We start from the raw sequence: 16,628 nt of genomic DNA on the forward strand, positions 1-16,628 counted from the left end.
CTACTGAGAGTTGTCAGAATTTTAGTAATTTTGTATTATAGCATTATTAAATGTAGCTATTATTTAAAATCAGATCCATAAACTTATAATACATATGTGCACATATGTATACATACATACATACACACACACACACACACACATATATATATATGTTGTAGAATATTAGTTTAAGATGTGTTACATACATTTATGCTGTGGAATATTTGTTTAATGATGCAAAGATGTGTTACATTATTTTATGTTGCATTTGTTTATCTATGTAAAGCTGTGTTACTTTGCCTGCCTAAAACACTGAACAGCCAATACCTAGGCAGGAGAAAGAAATAGGTGGGGCTACCAGGCAGAGAGAATGAATAGGAGGAGAAATATAGGCTCAAGAGAAGGGCAAGGGCGAGAAAAAGAGGAGAGGAGCATGCTAGGGGCCGGCCACCCAGGCACACGGTCAGCCGTGAAGTAAGAAGGAAAGAAAGTTATAGAATAAAGAAAGGTAAAAAGCCCAGAGGAAAAACACAGTTAAAGAGAAGAGGGATAATTTAAGTTTAAAAAAGCTGGCTAGAAATCAGCCAAGCTAAGGCCAAGCATTTGTAAGTAAGAATAAGTCTCCATGTATTTGATTGGGAGCTGGGTGGCAGGCCCCTAAAGAGCAAAAAAACCCAAGTTTATACATATGTGTGTGTATGTATGTATACGTATATAATGTAATAACTATATTATATTATGTAATTATATATTACATATGTATAGTTCCTGTCTGTGAATTGTTTTACTTCATATCATTGTTGATTTTGGGATGACTGCATTGATTTAAGTCTGGCAGTCTTAGCACTTTACAATGGTATGATACACATGTCTTCCTCACTTTGTCTTCATTGTGAACACGCCGTGATGAGAGGATGTGCAGTACAGAAGTCAGCAAGTGCTAAAATATATGGTACTATTTATTATTTAGATTACTGTCTATATGTGGATTTGCCATTTTTTTTCTAAAAAGGACCAGATAATAAACATTTTAAGCTTCATTGGCCCTCTCTATGCCATGGCTATTTCTATAGTGTGAAAGCCACCACTGATGATATGTAAATAAACAGGTGTTATTGTGTTCCAATGAAACTTTATTTACAGGGAGAGGAATTGGGTCAGATTGGCTTGTCAGCCATAATTTGCTGACTCCTGACTTAAGTTTTCAAAAGCAATGGACAAGATGGTACATGTTGTGAAAGAACTTGGTACATAGTGAGGAGCACAAAACCAGTGGAGACCTTTTTTCCAGAATTAGAGACTTACCTGATCCAGCAAGGGAGTCCCTCAGTTAGTAGCAAGCCAGTCAAGTTTAAACATCTGTCTTCACTGCTTTGCTTAACTCTGTCTTTCACTCAGTGCATACAAACAGAAATGCCAAATGTCAACAAGTAATCACACGAATATGTTTATCAGCTGCAACCAGAGATTGGCTAAGGATACAAGAGTTTTCCAAAGACAGATAAAAGCATTCCATAACAGTGAATCAGCTTTGGGGAATTCACAATCATTTTGAGAATCACTAATTTAGACAACCTGAACAAATGAGAAGAAAACGAGGGGCTGGATCTATGGCTCAGTGCTTGCACACACGGGGACCTGAGTTTGGATTCCCAGCATCCATGTAAAAACTGGATGTGGCTATGCCCATCTGTATTCCCAGTGATAGCACAGAAGGCTGAGATAGGTGGATCCCTAAAGCTCACTGGGCAGCCAGGATAGCCTAGGCAGAGAGCTCCAGGTTCAGTGAGAAACCCTGCCTCAACTCAAAAGGTGGAGAGCAAAAACAAAGACACTTGATGTTAGCCTCTGGTCTCCATATTGACACACATGGATTTGTGTATCTGCACACATGCACACACAGGGCTATGTCACACAGAAGAAAGAAGGAAGGGGGAAGGAGGCAAGGCTTGTAAGAATAAAAAATAATTATTATTTATAGAGGCCTATATTGTCTGCATAGAAAACCCAAGAGAATCAACTGAAAATTGAACAAACTAATAAGAAACTGACTACAGAGTCACAAAGAATAATGACAAAAGCAACAGAGTGCCTGTCAATCAGGAAAAGTCACTTAAAAAATACAATGGAAAATGGCAATAATTTCAAACCAAAGTCAACTCATATTATATAATCCTTAAAAGTTAGAAGAATATACATCCATGAGAGCAATTATGGAAATGGAGAAGATAAGAATAATTTGGAGATAGTTCTTTCCAATACTTATTATACTTTCAATTCACACATCAATAGAATTTGTGGGAAACTTGAGAATATAATTTTTAGCTTTTTTTAAAATAATATAAAGAGTAAAAATTTAAGAGGAAATATTAATGAGAGAAAATGCAAAGCATTTAACATAATAGATTTTGAATGGATTAAAAACTTCAAGTTTCATACAGGAAAGAAATGCTGGAGCCCTGTACTTACACAATCAAACATTGGAACCAATCCAAATGGCCACTGATAAGATAATGGTTAAATAAAATATGGTACAATCATGTTGAGTACTTTGAAGAAATTAGTAACAATGAATAATGAAGACTGCTAGATGACCAAGTGAAAATAAAAGTAATTTAGAGAAAAACATGTGTGGTGGAGTGATAACAGTTTTCTTTACAGGTACAATTTATAGGCCAGGTGTGGTAGCAAGGGCCTGTTATCCCAGCACTCAGGAGGCTGAAGCAGAAGAATTCAAGGCCAGCTTGAGCTATAGAGGAAAACTGTCTCAAATTCAAATAATAAAAAAGTATGTTTGTGGATGCGTTTATCTTATATAATCAACCGTTAGTATGTCTCTGTGTTGATAGAAAAAAGACAATTTGCATTCATTATAGATTATAAATTTAAAAAAAGTTCTCATGTAAAAAAATTACTGGAGTTAAATAGTATAAGTTGTGAAAGGAGCTTAATGCGAATTGAATGTGAATTACAAGAGCAAATTGTAAACCTTTGCTCACACAAATAGCAATTAATTCATCATTTCTAGGAAAAGGAATACTTTTTTGAAGAAAAGTGGAGCAGACAAAATCCCAGAGAATGAAATGGAAAATTTTACCCCCGACTTAGGGTTTCACCATCTCCCTGCTGTAAGTCCTGAGCATTTCCTCAAGGAGTCACTTACAAGTGCTCAAGTAAGTATCTCCACCCATCCCGCGCATTGTGTGTGTGTATTGTATCTGTACATTATGTGCACATATTTCCAGTAAATGGAATCACAGCATAGGTACTATTCTGTCACTTCATCTTTTAATTACTAATAAATTTTATGGACTTTTACACAATCTGACACAATCATCGACTGCATTCTTTTAAAAAAGTAGAATATTTTTCAATTGCAAGTTTTACTATGAATGATCTGATGAATATTTTGGCAATATCCAAGCATTGTTGCTATCATCAATGCCAATAACAACATACTTGCTACATATATGTATTTTTTTAAGCAACAATTATGGAATGAGTGAGTGAAGTTCTGGGTGAATGTGTGCTATTGACATAGGTACGGCCATATCAAGCCCAAGCTCAGAGGCATGGACCAAACACAAATGTTGAGAAAATGTTCATCATAGTTTCTCCCCTCAGATACTATGACTTGTTGACTGCTTCCCTGAAGAGACTGCTCCTACTGAGATTAGCTAGCGGCCTCCTTATCTAGCTGTCTACTACAAACCCTGACTCCTTGTTTAGCTGTAAGCAATGACCCTACCTCTCCTAGGTGCTGTGGTTCCTCCAACAGAGAGCCCAGGCCACCAGAGTCTTAGATTTTCTGTGTCATTTTTTCTTTTCTTTATTCTCTTACAGCCACACTCAGGTCTGTTCCTGGGCAGAAAGACTCAGCAAACCATCATGCAACAAAGTTTCAGAGTACAGTTTTAGATATGAAATTACTTCGTCAGATGATACCTGTATTGTACATTCTAATAGATGTTTCCAATAAATCACAGGAGAGTTATACAACTTAAAGTCCACAATAAATGTATGGCCCTTTTTTTTAATCCTAGGAAATTATTACCACATTTTTTATCATTTCTAAGATTATCAGTAAAATTAAATATTATTTTAATATTCATTTATTTAAAGCTTTATTGAATATCTTTTCATAAATTTGTTAACTATATTTTCTGTGAATTATTTATTTATGTTCCTAGCTGTCTCTTAAGTTTTCATTAGCTTATAATTTTCTTTCTCTAACAAAGAAATTAGCCTTTTATGCAGCATTGAATTCTATTTATTTTGCATTATATTGTAGTAATTTGCATTTCTTTACATCATTATTATGATGGTGTGTGTTATTGTCACATTAGAAGTCTTAGTTTTAGATAAATTATAATTTATATATTTATATAATAAATAGCAAACTGTCCACAGGTTAGTCTGTTACCTTTATAGTTTCTTTCTGTAAATCACTTTATAATTTACTTTAATTTGTTTATATGTTTTTTTTAAAAAAACTATGCAGGGATTCTACTTCTGCTAACTTTTGAAACCTGAGCATCCCCTGAGGTATATTTGTTTAAAATTTGGTCTCTAACCTAAGCTGCTGTTGGAAGTAAGGCCTAGAGAAAGGCAGTGTAGCCCTAGGGGAGCAGCCTTGAAGGGGATGTTGTGCCTTTAGTCCCTGCCTTAATCACATTTACAAAACACCATGATCAAGGCAACGTAGAAAAGGAAGCATTAAATTGGGGGCTTGCACTTTCGGGGTGTTAGAGTCCAGGATGGTGGAGCAAAGGAGTAGTGGCAGGAACAGCTGAGAGCTCACGTCTTGATGTACAAGTTGTAGCCAGAGAGGGGTTGGGAGGGGAGAGGGAAAGAGAAACAGAGAGAAACAGAGACACAGAGAGAGAGAGAAAGAGAGAGAGAGAGAAACAGAGATACACAGACAGATGGAGACAGAGATAGAGAGAGAGAGAGAGAGAGAGAGAGAGAGAGAGAGAGAGAGAGAGGCAGCACGAGAATATGGTACTAGTCTTTTGAAGCCTCAAAACCCACCCCAGTGACAGACCTCTTCTGATAAGGTCATACTTCCTAATTTTTCCCAAACAATTTTACCAGCTGGGAACCAAGGGAATAGTCAAACATAAGAGCCTATGGGGGCCATTCTCTTTCAAACCATCAATTCCCACATCTTTCTTTCTGCCTCTATGCCATCATGAGGCAAAGAATCCTTCCCCACTGCCTGATGCCACCATAAAATACTACCATGCTATCAGTCCAAAGCAAGGTACAAGTGACCATGGATGGATACATTTGAAACCATAATCCAAAATGAACTATACCTCCTAATCAATTGATTTAATTCAGATATTTGTTATAGCAATTGGAAAGCAGATGAATATGATTTCCTTCTCCTGACATTTATTCACAAGACTGGGAGCTCTTTGGAAATGATAGTATCAGAACTCCTGCACCACAGTGGTTTCCATGGAGTATGGATTATTTTTATAATCGTGCATTCATATCAAAATTATGATCCATGCTAGAGATGAAGTATATGCTATGCTAAATGAAAACTTAGTACCATGGTATTCATAAAGATGTCCTAAAGCCTTTGAATAGAAAGAACAAAGGATGAAAAAAGAGGTTTGATTGTAGTAGGCAGGACACTGTGATAATAAAGAGCATGATGAAGTACTGCTGGGGGTTTGTGGTGATGAAAGCATGTCTGGGTAACAGCAAGAACACATGTATGAGGGACTAAACCAAGAGAAGCCCCAATGAGATACAGATGAAGTGTTAACAATGCCCAGAGCAGCAAAGGCCTTAAGGGTTAAGGTAAGAATTTCAATTTGTATCTAAAGAGTTAAGAATTGGCTTGCTAGTCAATTCAAAATGGAGGATGCCTGGGCTGATGAGAGGGATAAGCAAGTAAAGTTGCCTGCCAAGCAAGCCGGACAACCTGAGTTCAATCCCCATATGCGTGTAGAGGTAGAAAGAGAACTGACTCTACAGAATTGTTCTCTTGTCAAATGTGCTGTGCCATGTGTCTAGCCCAACACATACATAATAAGAAATATAATAATGTACAAAAAAAATAAATGAAGAGTAACATAATCAGCTTTTTTGGTTTGGCAAAGATTACTCTTACTACAGCTGAGCAAATGGATAGGAAAAGGTCAATTTTGCCATGGCCCTTCTGAATAATGAGACAGATAAAAGCTGTCTTTTATGAAGTGCCCATTAAATGCCAAGTACTTCACATGAGTTATTGTATATCTCCATAATAAACCTGTGGGTTAGGCATTACAGTGTTTAGTTTGTACTAAGCTAATGAAACAAGGAAACACTGGTATGAACATCTCCAAGAACAACCATGCATTTCTCTTCTATAACACAGCCCAGCCATGGTTCCAGCTCATCAGGGAGCAACAGCTCCATGCAGCAGCCCAGGGCTGAGAGCTTCTCCCTATAGTTTCTCCAAACTCTGTGCTTCATTGTACTCTTGTTCCTGTGCTGAAGTTCTCATTACCATGTCCAGGTCAGAGCCACGAGGGTGAAAATATTGCTGAAGATGGGCCCACTGAATTCATGGCTTTAGATCCGAACCAGTTTTTCCCATTCTGTCTACTAAAGAGATCTTAACCACATGGAAACATGCTCCAGCAAGGAGAGCTGGGAAGTGTGTCTGGCTCTGAGCCCAGGAAGGATAGAAGAGCAGAAACACATGAGTGGCTTCTGCCCTTGCTAGTGTAATTGCCCTTTGAAACATGGGGAAAGTACAGCTCCAAGGAGGCAATAACTTCCCCAAAGTCACACAAATGACCTGAAAGCAGCTCCAAGCCCCTGTCTGCCAGGGATTTTCTGTGTGCTGTGAATGTGTTGCTCTGATTGATTGATAAATAAAGTGATGATTGGCCAGTAGCCAGGCAGGAAGTATAGTGTAGGCAGGATAAACAGAGAGAAGAATTCTGGGAAGTGGAAGGCTGAGTCAGGAGATGCTGCCAACCACCGCAGCCATGAGAAGGAATATGTAAAGTAGTGGTAAGCCACAAGCCATGTGGCAACTTATAGATTAATAGAAGTGGTTTAATTTAAGATATAAGAACTGGATAGCAAGAAGCCTGAGCCACTAGGCCAAACAGTTTAAATAATATAAGTGTCTCTGTGTTTATTTGGGTTTGAGTGGCTGTGGGCCCGGGTGGGACTAGAGATAACTCCAGCAACACCTGTCTATCTTGATCAAGAAACCCAAGTTTCTTGATCCCTTCCATGCTCTGAAGTTCTTCCTATGTCCTGACCTCACTGCCTGTCAGCTCTGTAGATTTTAAGAGGGGACAAAATTGTACATGTCTACCTTAACACCGTGGATTATAAAATGACTGCCATTGAATCAAAGGCAGCCTGCTGCCTACTTGCTTAGTTGTATCCTAACAGCCAGACTCACTCTTTCACATGTATATGGCTGTTTTTACAACAAAACAGCACAGTCACAATAGGACTCAAAACCCAATTCATTTATCACTTGGCCTTTGACAGAAAGCTTGATGCCCTCCATTGTAGACTGTCTTTGTTGATCAACACATTGTCCCCCTGGAACACTTGTTAGTCAATATAGAATACATATTCATAAGCTGAATGAGAAAAGCACAAAATCCCCACCTGTTCACTAAAGAGACTGGACAGCAACTCATCAAATCAAGTAAGAATTCTATCATGAATTTAAGAATTCTATCTTCCATTTAGGAAGAGAAATTAATGTTAAAATATGCATTTCAGATAGGACCAAAGAGGAGTAATATCAGTGCCACCATGGAAGGCAACAGAGTAACTGTGGGAATAACAAACACATTCTGGAGTGCTTCCCTTCGTACAGTGTGGGTAAAATTTGCTAATACCATATGTTAGTCGTACTCAGGGAGGCATGGTCTGACTCTGAATTTTGGAATTTTACCAGCAAACTTGACGATCTGAAGTGGCAGATTTGCTGAACTGCTTCTCTCCTACAGGCTGAGGCTGAAGGTACTGCTGTGGGGGTGGTGGGGGTGGGGGTGAGAGAGAAGCAAAGAGGCTGCTCTGCCTGCAGCTTGAGATGAGTGGGGCTGGACAGGGCACACTCTTGTCAATCTCAATCAGTCCCACATGCCCACAGTGGGATGGAGGAAAGTGCTCCTGCCGCCTTCATAGATATGCTTTTGTTAAATTGGATTTTAACAAAGAGCAATCTGATTGGCTGTCAAGCTATCCAGCTGTGAGATTAACAGGACCATATCCACTAATTGGGACTTGTTAGGTACATCATCATTCATTAAATCAATATGCCCATGAAAGGGAAGACCAGTGAGCGAGGAAATTTCTCAGTGGACCTAATTTTGCTCTCTCTTTTGGAATGGGATTCCAAATGGGCTCATTCTGTTTAACTCTTTAAGCTGTGGCTTCTACACAGTTCATACAATCTTAGGTTCTTTGGGTCAAATTCAAGCCTGGGGAATCAGACTTCTTTGTTGGATCAGTTCTGAAGCTGACTACTCACCTCCATTTAGTGAGTGGCACAGCTAGAGAAATTTTTTTTTTTCACAGACTGGAGACACGTTACTGGACTGCAGCTTCTCACAAGAGCAGAACATGCATTTTCCCAGAATCAGGGTCAGTCTATAAAATATGCAAAGAAATAAATAAGTGAATGACTTTACAGAGACCCCACTGAGCTTCTAGACTTCCTAAGGTCCATACTTCTCACAAAGCTTGTCCTTTGGCCAGCTCTGGAGTGGAAGTCTGCTGATCTCAAAGCTATAAAAAAATTATTAAGGAACACTGGTGTCTTTCTTTCTCAAATCCTTGCTATAAAGTTTGAAGAGCAGTGGATGCAAATTTGAATAGAATTCCTTTCCTTCTCTCTTCCTTGCAAAGCATCAATGTTTGTCCTTGGTTTTCATTCCTGCCTCACCCCAACTCCCACTTCACTGGAAAACTTCAGGGCTTGAGTTATTATAGCATAATTCAAGCTCAGATGCCGGAGGGCTACTTGGCCTTCAGGTTTGCGTCTTGATGCATGAAAGGCATGAGTTATTACACAATAATTCACGTCATGTCGTGTCTTATTGCTTAATTAACTTTCCTATCACAGTGACACATTTTTGCATCAGCAAATGTAGTGCCTTCATAGGACTAAAAAGGATTTCTTTACTTCCTGCTGGTGAGTCGAGAGTATCTTGCGACAGTACATTGAAGGTGATTTGAATCTTGGGTCTGGAATTCAAACCATCATCATTTATGGAAATACTATGTCAAAGCTCCCCTCTACACTTCCATTTCTTTATGTGAATAGGCCAGGGCTGCTCATCTTTTGTTCCCCAGTTAAAAAAGGGGGAGTTGCTTTTTTGGCATTTGTGCAGATAAAGTAGTAGGTGGAACAAATTTCATTCCTTCTTTTTCCTGTCCAATTGTATAACTGTTCCAATTTCTAAACATCTGCTATTCCATTAAAAAAAAAAAAGCTGGTTTTAGGCTCGCAGGTGTGATCACAAGGGATACAACATCTGTGGGGAGGCTTCACAAATGAAGAGGAATATATGCAAAACTGGCAGATGATATCAGCTGCCACTAAGTACCAGCCGTCACAGCGGTTATTCTAAAGCCTCACAAATTCACAATTTGGGAATCTCAAGTTTAGAGTTTCCCCCAGCTGCATGTCCTGCGTTTGTGTTCTGCCCACCAGCCAGGAGCAAAGGGTACATTGACTCTTAGCTTCTCAGGCTTGACTCGCACACTGCCTGCCAAACAATCAGCTCTGCTGCCACAGAGACATGTACAAATTATACGTTCAGTTCTGTGGGAAACAGCTCTGCGCTCTTGGATGGGATGTTCAGTCAGGTGCAGACACAGAAGGGACAGAGGAGAAGCTCAGGCAGAAAAAAAAAAAAAAAAAGCTCACTGTTCTCACAGCTGCTTGAGAGAGAATAATATACCATGTAGGAGCACATGGGGAAGAATGAGGGAAAAGTCTCCACCACCAGAGCCTGTTCTGGAGTTTCCGTGGGAAAGGCGGCCAAGGGTGTCAACAGTTTAGAGTGCTTTAGCATACTCTGTACTGGCTCTAAACTCTAGTGGTGCTTCCTGGCTAGCTGGCTCCTGGTCCTGGGATCACTGCCTTCTGGAGAGCTGGGGCTTCATGAAGGAGGTGTGGCTTTAGAACGATTTATTTGCATATCAAAGGCAGGCTGCTTCTGAACCCAGATTATCTTAAAAAGTTACCTAGCCTCACCCCTAGGCCTAAGACAGGCTTAACCAGCTAGAAAGGGATTTTAGGATGTCAAAACATACATTAGGAAAACCCATACACATACACACATCTACGGATGTGCTAGTAATAAATTATTAGGCAGTTGTTCTCACTGACTTGATGACCAACAAGAAAAAGCTAAGATGAGTTAAATTAGCTGGTGGGCCCTGGGAATCTCAAGGTTCCTTATCATATAATGTGAGGCAAGTTGGGAGGAGGAACATGGTTTCCATTAGTCATGAACATGGCCTTCAACTTAGGGTGAAGAAAAGGATTAATGTTTATTCATCATATCAGATTGTTCCTAGTGAGACAGTGGAAGGAACACAGAATTTGGAATTAGGAAAATTTTGACCTGAACTCTAAATAACCACTTGTTGTCTACATGATGCCAAGCAAATTATTTGGCATGTCTATGATAGTAAATATTATCAACTTGACAGGATCTACAATCACCTAGCAGACAAACCTTTGGATTGCCTGTGAGGGAGTTTCTATACTGAGTGACTGGACATGGAAAACCCATCCTAAATATAATCAGCAGTATTGCATACAATCCAAGAATAAATACAAATTAAAAAAAAAGAACTTGACTACCAGCATTCATCTCTCTGAGCTGTGGATACACTGTGACCAGTTGCTTCAGACTCTGATTGTTGTGACTTCCCTACCATTATGCATGTACCCTCAAACTGTGAGCCAAAATAAAGCCTTTCTCCCTAAGTTGTTGTTATTATGTATTTTGGCACATTAGTGAGAAAAGTAATTGATGTAGAAAATAAGAACCGAGAGTGGGGTTGTTGCTGCAGTAAACTTGGTCATGTGGTTTTTAGGCCATTGGAACGGGTTTGTGGGATGAATATTGAGGAGTTTAGAACTTCAGGCTAGAAAAGTACTAGAATGATATAATATAAGCAGAGCTTAATGGGCCATTCTGCTGGGAGTCTGGAAGAGCAGACTGTCGAGAGAAATACAAAAAGTAGAGGTCTGGCTCATGAAATTTCATAGAACAAGGGCTCCATCAGGAACCTGACTAGAAGCTATTCATGTCATATTCTGACAGAGACTATAGCTACATTCTGCTTGTGTCCTTGATGATGATGAATTCAAAAGTAATGGACTGATTTGTTTTGGCTAATGAAAAGCTCAAGAGAAAATAACTACTACTCAAGCTGTGGCATGGCTACTACTTACTGCTCTCACCCAAGTCTGCAGGGCAACAGTGGATCAAGGAGCTATGAAAACCATCCTATTTGGCAAGAAAATGGAGGGAGGGTAGAGCAGAGGACAATACAGGGGCTCAGAGAACAATTATATTTGTTAAAGCAATTAGCATAAGGAAAGAGAAGCCTCTTTTTCCACACCAGCACAACAGAGAAGTTGCCCTGAGAGCAAGACCCTAGTCAGCAAAGGCTCTGTCTTGTGAAAATGCCACTTTAGGGTTTCCCTGCTCAAACACTGATACTTGGGGTCTGCCAAGATGGCACACATAGACTGGGGCAGCGTGCATAGTCCAGAGGGGCAGGGGACATATTGAGCTGTCAGCAGAAGTTGTCGGTGACATCTCCATAGTACTGTTCTTACGGTTATGATAGATGGAAGAGTGACAAGATCATAGAGGCTCGTGCCAAGAACCCCGAAGGCTACCGAGACCAAGTAATGTGTGGTAGAATTAGATGCTGTGCTGGTTCGTTTTTCGTCATCTTGACACAATCTGGGTTCTTCCAATAGTGGGAGCAGAAAAGTCCTTGTACCTACAGATCTCCAGGGAAACCAGGACTGTTAAGCACCCAGGATTTTCCTTTCAAAGGGAAGGGCATATAATTTGTTTTTCCAGAAGGCTGGGAATTGGAAGTGATTAACAGTTTGGTGATCTGTGTTATCTGTTGGGTCAGGCCATATCAAGTTTCTACAACCAGGACCACAGGTGGATAGTAATCTAAATGACCCTTGTATCACCTGTATAGGCAGGGACTCCCTCAAGCTCCTACAACCAGGACTGGAGATACATAATAGTGTAAATGACCCTTACATTATTTGTATAATCAAAAGCTTCCCCAAGCTCCCACAACCAGGACCAAGAGGTGGCTAATAATGCAAATGACCTCTATGCTATCTATATGACCAAGACCAGGCCAGAACCTTCCTTAGGCCCTTAAGCTAATAAAGGTAGCCTGTCTCCAGAACCCATCTTTGTGGAAGAAATGATATGTACCCTGAATTGAGTTTCAATGTAATTATTGACTCCTTGTGTGCTGGGGATTATGTTACACCAGGAAACATTTGTCCAGATTATATTGTGTTTAAATATATTGGCAATAGAACCCCCTAGCATCAGACTCCCTGAAGTTTCATCCAGGTTAAAGAAGTCAGTCTCAACCGAGTTTTCATTCTCACCTCTTTGCAGATTGTTTCACTGCCTACCATGACACCTGCAGAGACCCCCTCAATCTAGGAAAAGGAAACCTCAACTGAGAAAATGTCTACATCAGATTTGCCTGTAGGCAAGTCTATGAGAAATTTTGGGAGGGCCTAGTCTACTGTGAGCATTGCCAACCCTGACCAGGTGATTCTGAATTGTATAAGAAATTAGACTGACCAAATCATGAGGAGCAAACCAGTCAGAGGCATTTCTTCATGGTCTTTGCCTCCAGGTGCCTGCCTTGAGTTTCTGCTATGACCTCACCCACTGGTTGACTATGTTATAAAAGTATAAGATAAAATAAGCCCTTTCTTCTCTACATTGCTCTTGGTTATGGTGTTTATCACAGTAATAGAAAGCAAACTAACTAAAACAGATTCCATGCAAGGAAACTCTGGGGAGCACTAACCTGTAACAATGAAGCCTAAGTTGCAATGGGAAGGCCATGATGTTAGAGATGCCAGAACCATGGGACCAAGAAAAATTTCATTGCATGAGATGGGATCAGCCCCCAAAAAGCTGTATATGCTGCAAGTAGCAGAAATGGGGACAATGGTACCTAACGCTTGGTTCCAAGCATTTGGAACCGAGATTATTCTATCACAAGCTCCAGAGGCTAGATGTGGAACTTCAGGAATGGACATTTTTTCCTGCTGGGTTCTGCTTTGGTCCAACTTTTTATTGCTATATCCCAGCCTTCCATTCTGGAATGGCAATGTTTTCTATATAGCATTGTATTCCAGACTCAAGTAACTTGTGCTTTTAATGTTATAGGGGCTCACAGTTAAGAGACCACTGAGTCTCAAAAGAGCCTACACTTTAGAGCAGGGCTGGGACAGTTACAGACTACTGGGTCTTTTGAAGTTGCATTTTTGTATAAGGAGATAGCTATGAACCTATGAGAACAAGAGGTAGAAGCTGTGGGTTTACAGCTAATACATTTGTCAGGTTGACAAGAGGTGGCTGGTGGTTAATATTAACTGTTATCTTCACAGGGTCTACAAGTGTCTAATAAATGAGCCTGTGGGCATATCTGTGAATGAGTCCCTAGATCTTGTGAACTGAGGTGGGAATACCCATCCTAAATGTGGGCAGCACCATTCCATGTGTTGGGGTCCCAGACCAAATACAAAAGGGAGATGTTCTTACCTCTTTCTGCTTCCTGACTGCGATGCACTGGGACCAGTTGCCTCACTGCTGCCACCACGATGGCCTGTGTCCTAAAACCACGAGCCCTCCCTCTCCTTGGCTGCCTTCCTCAGGCCTTTTGTCACATCAGTGAGAAAAGTAACACAAGACCTAATCTCAGTTTCTTTAACCATGATACAGGACAAATGACCATCATCTCAGGGCATTGAGATGACAGATGAGATATGCATAAGACACCAAAATTGCCTTAATCATAATGTATTAATTGAAAAGAATCTACAACTGTTCTTCATGTTCTTTGCTTATAAAGTTTATATGAAAAGGGAAATTGCCACTGGAAATATTTCCTATGACATCTGGTACCTGTAAATGAGTCTGAACAAAGCCAACTACAGGAGTCCTGCAGAGTCTGTGGAAGGGAGGAGCGAGCTTTACCTTATTTCCTGGCCAGGTAATACACCGAAAAGTTAGTGATTCCATATGGATGGCTACCATGAGAGACCCAATTCCTAAATTCCAGCCTCAAAGAAAATTGGAGTTTCTACATAGGGTTATTGTGACCTCAGCCTTTCGAGCAGTTGGTCTCACCTGGAAGAAAGAAAGAATAAAAATATCCCTATCAGAATATTACAGATGGATCAGAACAGATTCTTCAGAGACTGGAAATCCAAATGAACAAGCCCTCTTTCTCCAAAATCATTGCTTCAAGAGCCATAAATTTGACTGACCACTTAGTAGTCTTTAATAATTTAGTGTAAATTCTTATTTTAGATGCTGTTATCCAAATACCATGCTGGGAGAAGAATTTTGTTGGGAGTGACTTTTGCAAGAGTCGCTTTTCAATTCAAATATTAATTTTAAAGCTCTGTTGCCTACTCCCTGGCCAATAAGTACATCACATAGTGAGAGATTATAATTTCCAGCTGCCAAGCACAGGTGCATTCAGCTTATGGATTTATCCATAGTATGCGTGGAGATTGAAGTCAAGCTGGGAAGGCAGCTGTTGCTCACAAGATGGCCAAGAAGGAGTGAATTCAAAGAATGGCCAAATTCCATCATTGCTGAGCCAAGGACAGAAACCATGACTGTTGAGGAGCAAGACAAGGAGAAGGAAAAGGTACCATGGGTTCAAAGTTTTCGTGATATTTGTCAAAGGCAAAGTCACTCAACATCTATTGGTTTTATCAGGAAGCCTGGTCTTCCTGGAACCACTGGCCCAGTCACAGTGGCCCTGCTGGTGATAGCAGGCTGTCTGGACAGAAGCTCTTAGTGAAGGCCTGGCTGAGAGTCAGAAGAACTATGGAAGGACATTGGTCATGTAGGGGAGCTTAAAGACAAGGAAAAAAGGAGGGGGCAGGCAGGGCAGGCGTTGTGTCTTCAAAGTACATCTGATGCATACATAAAAATGTGACAATGAAACCCATTGTTTATACTTTATTATATATTATTATCTAATAATATATTTAATAAGAGTTTTTAACTATAACTAAAAGCCAGAAAACTCAATATACTAAAATCTAATGACCAGTGGAATCCTTTCTTTAATAATTTATTAAACATGAACCCCTATGTTAAAGACAGATTATCTTGTGTCTACAGTTGGTATTTAATGGCCAGGACCAAATCTTGCTATAGCCTCATTCATTGACTCTCAAATATCAAATGCATTCCAACAGTGTGAGGGTTCATAGCCCCACTGTGCTTCTTTGGACTGGACAGAAAAAGAGGAGTGTACTGGGCATAGGGTGAAGGGGTCTAGATGAGGCTCTGTGATTACTTGAGTGACTGGCCACTCAAGAACAGTAAGAGCATAAGCTCTCAAGGTAAAGACAAGGACATTGGATGTGTTCATTCAGTGCTAACAATATTCAGCTTTCCCTACTGGCCAGAAGCTCGAAATAGTATCCTTGAAGATAATATCCATGCATCCCGGAAAAGGTGAATCTGTGTCCTCACACATGTGATCACACACTGGTTCTCGAATACAATGAATCAGAAAACGGCCAGCTCCTTCTGAGCAGTGTTCTCCTCCTACCATGGAGCACAGGCACTGGAGCAGAGCCCAGTGACCTGGTGTTGCCCTTCAGACCACAGCAGCTGCTTCTCCTGAAGCTGAGCTCCATCAGCTTATTTTCTCTCCAGCAGCAGCATGCAGCTGCCTTCACTCATCTTTCTGGGGAGGAAGGGGGTTCCTGTTTTCTTGGAAAAGTGGCATTCGCTGTGCCCCATCTCCCTGGATCCACCCACATTCCTAAGCTACACTCAAAAGCTGCCCCCTAGGCCAGCTCCATCCCTCTCTTGGCAGCAAGTCTTGGACTAGGTTGTGACCACAGCTGTTCTACCTAGAGTGTAGCTGGTAGGGCAAATACTGACCCAAAACAGCTGCATTGTTCAGCATAGGCTGTGGAGCATGGGAAGGATAGTGTTTATGACTCAGGCTTGGTAAAGATGCATGATCTGCATAGGTATGTGACTTTATAGTTATCAGTGGGTTTCATGAGTGTTTGGTCATCTGAAAAGGCAGGTGTGTGTGTGTGTGCTGTTTGAGGAAGGAGAGAGATATGAGGAGAGGTTGAGGTCCATGTGGCTGGTATTATTAGACCTGGCTCTTGAAAATTAGCAAACCAAATTAAATTTAGATGTGTCAAGATGATTTTCCAAATACTTTCGGAATGCCATGCATCTTTGGGCATTTCATTGTTTATAAGGTCCAGGCATGCCAAATGAGCTGTTTAAAGAACAACTAAGCCTCTGTTCATTCACACAGGGACTTTTTTAGTGTAGCCAGATTTGAGTGTTATCCAGAGATTCCTGAAC

This window comes from Peromyscus eremicus, chromosome 2 (assembly GCF_949786415.1).
Source record: "Peromyscus eremicus chromosome 2, PerEre_H2_v1, whole genome shotgun sequence".
NCBI classification, from domain to species: domain Eukaryota; kingdom Metazoa; phylum Chordata; class Mammalia; order Rodentia; family Cricetidae; genus Peromyscus; species Peromyscus eremicus.